Genomic DNA, 9054 nt, shown 5'->3' with positions numbered 1-9054 from the left:
GCAAATCCGCTTTTTGACTTCCTCGCCTATGGGGGTGATTTATTTTCTTTGTTTTCGAAAACCACGTCCCCGAACCGGGTTTTTGCATGGGGTTGCGTGTCAAGTGCACTCCAATTTCTCCTTTCTTCATTTTAACCTAGAAATCACAAAAAAAATATCGTTAAGTCGAGTATTTTATTACTAATCTACGAAAAACAATTAAATTGCAGAAAATTAAAAATAGAAATAAATAAAAACAGTAAAAGCTTGGGTTGCCTCCCAAGAAGCGCTGGTTTAACGTCCCGCACGACGAAAAAGCTTGAGTCGGTTTAAGCTTTCTTTGGTAGAAGTTGAACGGTCATTTCCTCTATCACACCAACGATCACATTCTCATGGTAGAGCTTCAAACGATGACCATTTGCCTTGAATTTTTCGCCCTTGGTGGTCATCACTTCAACGGAACCGAACTTGTTGACATTTGTGACGGTATACGGACCGGTCCACCGTGATCTTAACTTTCCCGGAAATTGCTTGTATCGGGAATTGAATAGCAAGACCTTATCACCAATTTGAAATTCCTTCTTCAAGATCTTCTTATCATGTCATCTCTTTGTTCTCTCCTTGTAGAGACGGGAGCTCTCGTAAGCTTGCAAGCGGAATTCATCGAGTTCATTGAGTTGCAACAACCGCTTCTCTCCACTCAACTTCGGGTCCATTTTAAGCTACTTAATTGCCCAAAAAGCCTTGTGTTCCATCTCAACGGGAAGATGGCACGCCTTTCTATAGACCAACCTATACGGTGAGGTACCAATAGGTGTCTTAAACGCGGTACGGTAGGCCCATAAGGTATCATCGAGCTTCATACTCCAATCCTTTCGTGATTTGGCAACAACTTTCTCAAGTATTGACTTGATCTCAAGGTTGGAAACCTCCACTTGGTCACTAGTTTGTGGATGATAAGCCAAGCCTTTTCTATGATAGACTCCATATTTTTCCAACAAAGTATCAAGTTGTTTCTCACCGAAGTGAATACCACGATCACTAATGATTGCTCTTGGAACACCGAACCTCGGGAATATGATCTTCTTGAACAATTTAATCACGTTGCGAGCATCATTGGTAGGAGTAGCAATTGCCTCTATCCATTTAGAGACATAATCAACGACAACCAAAATATACCGATTCCCTTTTGGGGAAGGAGAGGGTCCTTGATAATCTATGCCCCAAACATCGAACACCTCTACTTCCAAGATTCCATTTAGAGGCATCTCGTGTCTTCTTGATATGGAACCCGTCCTTTGGCAAGCATCACAAGCCATCACGAAATTTTTGGCATCTTGGAACATAGTTGACCAATAGAAGCCGGATTGCAACACCTTCGTAACGGTCTTGGATGGTCCATGATGACCACCATAAGGAGAAGAATGGCATCCTTCTAGCACCCCTTTCACATCCCATTATGGGATACATCTCCGGAATAGCCCATTGGAGCAATGTTTGAACAAATGTGGATCATCCCATAGGAAGAACTTGGCATCATGTAAGAACTTCTTCCTTTATTGATATGAAAGGTTGGGTCGCAATTCTCTTCCAACTAGGTAGTTGGCTATGTCAGCATACCAAGGAGTATTGGCTTCCAACATCATTAGAACATCATCGGCGAAGGAATCATCAATAGGTAACTCAATACCTCCATCCTTGAACTTCAAACAGGATAAGTGATCAGCAACATCATTTTCGGCCCCCTTCTTGTCTTTAATCTCAAGATCAAATTCTTGCAAGAGCAAGATCCATCTTATCAACCTTGGCTTAGCTTCTTGTTTGGCTAGGATATGCTTCAATGCGGTATGATCGGTATGAATAATGACTTTGGAACCAATCAAGTAAGAGCGGAATTTGTCTAAGGCATAGACAATGACAAGTAGCTCTTTCTTCGTCGTGGCATAATTGATTTGAGCCGCATCCAAGGTTTTTCTAGCGTAGTAGATAGCATGGAGAACCTTGTCCTTTCTTTGTCCTAGCATCGCACCTACCGCATAGTCACTTGCATCGCACATCATCTCGAATGGCAAGTTCCAATCCGGTGATTGGATGATAGGTGCGAAATCAAAGCCTTCTTAATCCTATTAAAAGACTCAAGACAATCATTAGTAAAAACAAAGGGAGCATCTTTTAAAAGAAGCTCCGTAAGGGGTTTGGCAATCTTAGAAAAATCTTTAATAAAACGGCGATAGAAACCCGCATGGCCTAAGAAACTCCTTACGCTCTTCACATTTACCGGTAGGGGTAGTTGCTCAATAACTTGGACCTTAGCACGGTCCAATTCAATTCCTCTTTCCGAAACAATATGACCAAGCACCACTCCTTCATTCACCATGAAGTGGCACTTTTCCCAATTCAACACCAAATCAACTTCTTCACAACGCTTCAAAACTTTGGATAAGTTAGTCAAACAAGCATAAAAAGAAGAACCATATACACTAAAATCACCCATAAACACCTCCATGATAGACTCAATGTAGTCGGAAAAGATGCTTATCTTGCAACGTTGGAAAGTGGCGGGGGCATTATAAAGACCAAAAGGCATTCTACGGTAGGCAAATGTACCATAGGGACATGTAAACGTGGTATTCTCTTGGTCATCCGGGTGAATGGGTATTTGAAAGAACCCGGAATAACCATCTAGGTAGCAAAAGTATTTGTGACATGCCAACCTTTCCAATATTTGGTCAATAAAAGGTAATGGGTAGTGGTCTTTCTTAGTGGCTAGATTTAGCCTCCTATAGTCAATGCACATTCTCCAACCCGTCACAATTCTAGTTGGAATTAACTCATTTTTATCATTTTTTACTACGGTGGTTACTCCTTTCTTAGGAACCACTTGGACCGGACTCACCCATTTAGAATCGGAAATCGCATAGATAATTTCCGCATATAACAATTTAAGCACTTCCTTTTTGACCACTTCTTGCATGTTAGGATTTAGTCGTCTTTGACCTTGGACACAAAGTTTATGATCTTCCTCAAGATTGATTCGGTGCATGCAAAATTCGGGACTTATACCTTTTAAATCTTCAAGTTTATATCCAATGGCTTTCATGTGAGATCTTAAGACATGAAGCAATTTAGCCAATGGACTCTCATCTAATTTAGCACTAACGATTACCGGACACATCCTCTCATCATCTAGAAAAGCATACCTCAAATTGGAAGGAAGGGGTTTAAGCTCGGGTTTTTGTACCTCAACATCTTGAGGTGTAGCAACCAAGCCTATAAAGTGTGAGCTCTCCTCCAATGATAGCTCCTCTCCATCCAATTCTTGCTCAAAAGCATCAATCTCCTCATTTCCAATCTCATCGTCACCTGCAAATGATTCTAAAACCAAGAGTGCCTCCAAGGGATCTTTAGACAAAGATCGAGGTGTAGAGTCTTCTATAACAATGTCAACAACATCCAAAATGTCAATAGAATAACAAGACTCTTCTATCATAGGACTCTTCATGGCACTATTCAAATTATATGTGACCTTATCGTCACCCACTTCCAATGTAATTTTACCGTTCTTGACATCAATCAACGCACCCGCGGTGTGTAGAAATGGTCTTCCCAAAATGATTAGGATTTGGGAATCTTCGGCCATGTCAAGAACAATAAAATCAACCGGAATGAAAAACATACCAACCTTAACGGGAACATCCTCCAAAACTCCCAAAGGGCGTTTTATAGAACGGTCCGCCATTTGCAATGTGACACTAGTGCATTTTAAGACTCCCATACTAAGTTTAGCACAAATAGAGTAAGGTATTACACTCACACTAGCACCTAAATCGCATAAAGCTTTATCAATTTGGTAGGTGCCAATTGTGCATGGAATAGAAAAGCTACCGGGATCTTTTAACTTAGGAGGGGACTTGTTTTGCAAAAGGGCACTCACCTCGGCGGTGAGAGCTATTGTTTCAACCTCATCAAAAGTCCTATTCTTAGTTAAAATGTCTTTCATGAACTTAGTGTAAGATGGAAGTTGAGTGATTGATTCGGTAAAAGGAACGGTTACCTGTAGATTCTTCACAACTTTCATGAATTTACCGAATTGGGAATTCTTTTGATGCTTTGCCAATCTATGAGGAAATGGCACCTTGAATTTTTCCGGAATCTTTGCTTCAACATCTTTATTTGGAGGAGCATCCTCCACTTCTTTGACTTTCTCAATGGTGCCAAAATTTGTTAGGTTTATCGCGTACCTATGCAAACATAATTTGCCTAGAAACAAATTAATGTAGTAATAGGGGTCGAACACAAGAAAACGGGAATTACGTCGTGAATTGCTATGGGTAGATTTTTATCAAGGTCGATAATATCGTAATGGTTGGAAGGGTGACTTATGTTGATTTGTGTCGGTTATATTGATGAGGTGAATTGAATTGTTATCGTTGATTGGAATATGGTTATTATAAAAAGCTGTGCGACAGTCAGTTGTACGTTGTTGAGGGAGTTTGTACACTGGGGTGATGGTAATATGTACGTTGTGAGGGAGGGGTACTATTACATATTGCGGTACGTTGTTAAGGGAGGGGTACCAAAGTAATGTGAGCACGTTGTTAAGGGAGTTGTGCTAAGTAAAGAAAAGGAGCACGTTGTCAGGGGGTTGTGCAATAAAAGTGAATTGAATTGGATTGATAATTGTATGTTGTTGTTGTTTATTTTTATTCCTACTAAACCTCGCGGTTGACTGTGTATTCGTGAACAAATGCGGTGAACCGTTTTATGGGGAGCAGATTTGACAGGTACCAAAGATTAGCTGACTTGGGAGCATTGGGATGAGAGCCAAACTTGGAACCGTAGATGAAGTCTAGATCGCATAGAATAATTATATCACTTGATTTATTTCCGCTACGAGTTGTATTTATTTTTATATTAAGTTTTACTTGATTAAAATTGTAAAATATATGTAATCATTAAAGTTTTTATTTAAAGTACTTTGGTGAGTTGGACTTTGTTATCTACTACCTCGGGAAACCGAGGTGGTAACAGTCCTATTTATTTGGGAATGTCTAGCTAAAGGCTCCCGAATAAATGGGGGTGTTACAGAGATAGAATTAAGGGTAGCATGTGGTTGCTCACCTTGAGGGGGTAGTTGACCCGATTTCCTTGAAGAGCTAGATGAGGCCAATTCATTTGTTGCTCCAACATTTTGATTGCGGCATTTTGAGCTTGCTTATTCTTTTGGATTTGAGCCAACAATTCCATTGTAGTCTAGTTGGTTAGGATACTCGACTCTCGCCCGAGAGACCCGGGTTCATGTCCCGGCAATGGAACCAGGGATTGCATACGGATTATCAAGCCCTCAAACTTACCTCCCTCTTGGTTATTTTGTTGGGCATTTTGTGGTGGAGGTTGATTTTGTTGGAAATTGTTTTGTGGGGGCCTTTGTTGATTTTGATACTCCGGTGGAGGGATATATTTTTGTTGTTGAGGGACATAGGCATTTTGTTGTGGTGGGGGTTGTGGTTGAGGATTTAGCACATTGTTGCTTCTATAAGACATATTCGGGTGAAATCTTGAATTCGGGTTATATGTGTTTGAGAATGTACCCGGTGGATAAGCCTTTTGTGCATTTTGTCTTAAAGCTAGAAAGGCATTTATCTCTTCAATGGGATCTTGGCAATGAGCGGCATAGTGACCCGCACCTCCGCAACCGTCACACACAACGATTTGGCTTGTTGAAGACATGGCATTGACTTGTTGAATGGAATGTCTAGCATCCCTTTCCGCCAATTGTTGTTGGAGCAAAGCAATTTCAGCTAGCAAAACAGAGTTATTAGAGGATTCTTCTTTACCTTTAGATGGCACAACTCGGGAATTGACATATTGGGCATCATGAACCGCCATAGATTCGATCATGGCATGAGCAAGGTCGATGTCAATGTGATCAAACCACCCATTGTTGGCGGAATCAAGAATCCTTCGGGACTCGGCACAACATCCATTGTAGAATGTTATTGCTAGAAACCAATCATCTAGCCCATGATGTGGGCATTGTCTTTGAAGCTCTTTGTACCTCTCCCAAGCCTCATATAAGCTCTCAAGAGTTTGTTGACGGAATCCGGTAATTTGGCTCCTCAAAGTTTGAGTTTTCTCCGGTGGAAAAAACTTTTGATAAAAAGCAAGAGCCAAAATCTCCCAATTGGTGATTCCCATGGCGGTGCGGTCAAGGCTATTGATCCAAAGCTTGGCCTTATCCTTCAAAGAGAAAGGGAAAAGTATTTCCCTTATTTAGGCTTGAGTGACGCCCGTTTGCCGGATCATGGAGCAATAGTCACAAAAGTTTTGCACATGCAAATTGGGATCCTCCAAAGGACATCCCCCAAATTGCTTCCTCTCCACAAGGCTAATGAAATCCAGTTTGATCTCGAAGTCCGGCGCGGTGATTTGAGTGGTTGTGATTCCGGCCGGAAGCATGGCTGCGGTGGGCTTTGAGTGATCGAAAAGTTTCACCATCTTTTTGGTAGTAGATGGTGGTGGTGGTGGAGTTGATGAACAAGAAACCTCCTCCTCTTCAAGAACCTCTAGATCATTTAAGTAAGACTTTCTAGCACTTTCAACTTGTACGGGAGAAGTGGCTTCTTTCACTTCCTTCCAAAAACGTCGTCTTCTCCTAAATGATTTCTCAGGATCGGAATCCGGTGAAAGCAATTCTCCACTACGAGAGGACCTGGGCATAAGACAACAATTTCTAGAGAAGTGATAAGTAACGGTCTCAAGGAACAAGTGTTCCCCAAGACAAAGAAAACAAGATAAAAATCGACAATTCAATAAGCAATAAAACCGTTTCCCCGGCAACGGCGCCAAAATTTGATAGGTTTATCACGTACCTATGAAAAGATAATTTCCCTAGACACAAATAAATGTAGTAATAGGGGTCGAACACAAGGAAACGGGAATTACGTCGTGAATTGCTATGGGTAGATTTTTATCAAGGTCGATTACGATTTGGGTTTGGTTTGTTTGGTTGGTGATTTATAAAAATGCAATGTAAATAATATGATAAGAGATAGTCTAAAGGGTTCGGGTCACTCATGCAAAGGTAAACGTATGAACATGATAAACTTGATACTAATAATCTTGTCAATTGTTTAGGCTTAAAGATACCCACCTTACGGCATTTGTATCAAGTATAGACCGGGTCCTAGAAAAACTCTCGTCCATGACTAGGTCGTCCTACCACACATGCTTAGTCTAATTCAATTCCGTGCCTCTCGACTTTAGTGCGAATGAACAAATTTAATCTACGACTACGACCGATAATCAAAGATTAAGTGTAACAAAGAAAACATGTGATGGAAACAATTGAACAATATTATTATTAAATTTATTCAATCATATTATATGTTTGATTTTGCATGGCTCCCCTAGCCTTTAGTTTAGGAAATTTAGCTACTCATACTAAGATGTAAAATGTAAACTAAATTATGAGAAATGTTAAACATGATTGTTTGATTTATGCAAATTAGATGATATAACATGTGAAGGGATTAATGCTAATGTAGAATGAAATGCTTGATTAAAATAACTATGTCGTAACTAAAATAATGATCTAAATTACAAACTTGCAATAAGAAATACCTTATAAGGGAGGACTTGTATGGAAGAACAAATAACAAATAACCAAAAGCTTGAATATCAAATGCTTGAGAATATCTTGAAGTACTAAATGTTGAAAGATTAACTAAGGAATGCTTAACAACTTATAAATTAAAATGAAAACTAATGAGAGAAAACTTATAATGCTTGAGGCTTATTGTAGTAAACTTGGATGTAAAATGAGATGCCCAAAACCTAGGAATACCTCTCCTATTTATAGGAGAGGAGGGTGAAACGTAAATCACCAAGGGACATGTAACCCCGATCGAGGCCACCCCACCCCGATCGGGGTCGTGTGTTTCCCGGTAATTTCTTTTAATTTCTCTCTTAATTGCTTGAGGAATCCAAAGTTTATACTTTAATGCACCTTAATCACCCGGGTAAATGCCTCATCTATCATCTTTAGAGCCTCCAAAAAGTATCCCATGCATGTTGGAATCCTAAGCTTTCCATCTTGACTTGGACTTGATCATTGGGCTTTGACTTGATTGTTGGCATCATTTGCATTACACATATTGATTCATAAATTTCTCCATGCAAAACTCAAGCAATCTTCACATACTTAGTCCAATATTTGGCCTTGTTTAGCTTAGTGAACTTGGTGTATAAAATGATAGGAAAAAGCCTTCAAATGCTTAGATTCCTACAAAAATATAACAAACACCAACCATACACCTAGAACACGAGATTAGCTCAAAAATAAACTAACTAAAGTATAATAATCAATAGAAACCGAGCTAAAATAAGGACTAAAAGTGTATATAAAATGAACATATCACAATCGTGATGCGACGGACGGCATAAAAGCTCACGTAATACTCATGTAACAATGAAAAACGCCAATGTAAACATTACAAGATTATTATTATGACCTCATGACCTGCCCAACATCACAAAGTCACCATAACATGATTATTAACGCGATGTTTGTCACAAGTACAACTAGTTTAAAACAAGGCTAATGAAATTAAACCGTTTAAACCGCATGACTAAAGATATAAAACAACAGTTTAGCGAATTAAAACAACAATTTCAACCATGTTAAAGTAGTTTTACAAAATCTTTTCGCGATGTTATCTACCCCTCTAAAAAGGAACTTCGTCCCCGAAGTTCACCCCCAGTTATATAAGGAAGGCATAAAATCTTATTTGAATATAATCGTTGCCAAAAACAACCTCACCTCATCTAACAAATAAGAGCATGTACGATACAAAAGTAACCCATCTTGTATAAGACGAAGATAAAATAAATTAAAAATCACAAAGCTAGAAAAACGTATGCAATGCACAACACTAACTAGTACCATATGATTACCATGCTATTATCCATACCAAATCATACCTCTGTTCCATCTCAATTTCAAACAAAATTACTGCACTACCACCTAATTCGCCACATAATTACCATACCATACACATGTCGATGACAAGGATC

General features: G+C 39.4%; 2 non-coding genes across 2 annotated transcripts; both read left to right on the top strand.

Moving 5' to 3' along the window:
- Nucleotides 1-5221: 5221 nt before the first annotated feature.
- On the top strand, nucleotides 5222-5294 carry TRNAE-CUC (transfer RNA glutamic acid (anticodon CUC)). Its single transcript has one exon. It is a non-coding gene; the product is annotated as a tRNA-Glu (tRNA).
- A 704-nt stretch (nucleotides 5295-5998) lies between these two features.
- Nucleotides 5999-6105, top strand: LOC141635075 (small nucleolar RNA R71). Its single transcript, XR_012539781.1, has one exon. It is a non-coding gene; the product is annotated as a small nucleolar RNA R71 (small nucleolar RNA).
- The last annotated feature ends 2949 nt before the right edge of the window (nucleotides 6106-9054 follow it).

This window comes from Silene latifolia, chromosome Y (assembly GCF_048544455.1).
Source record: "Silene latifolia isolate original U9 population chromosome Y, ASM4854445v1, whole genome shotgun sequence".
NCBI lineage: Eukaryota > Viridiplantae > Streptophyta > Magnoliopsida > Caryophyllales > Caryophyllaceae > Silene > Silene latifolia.
This window is presented reverse-complemented; position numbering and strand designations above follow the sequence as displayed.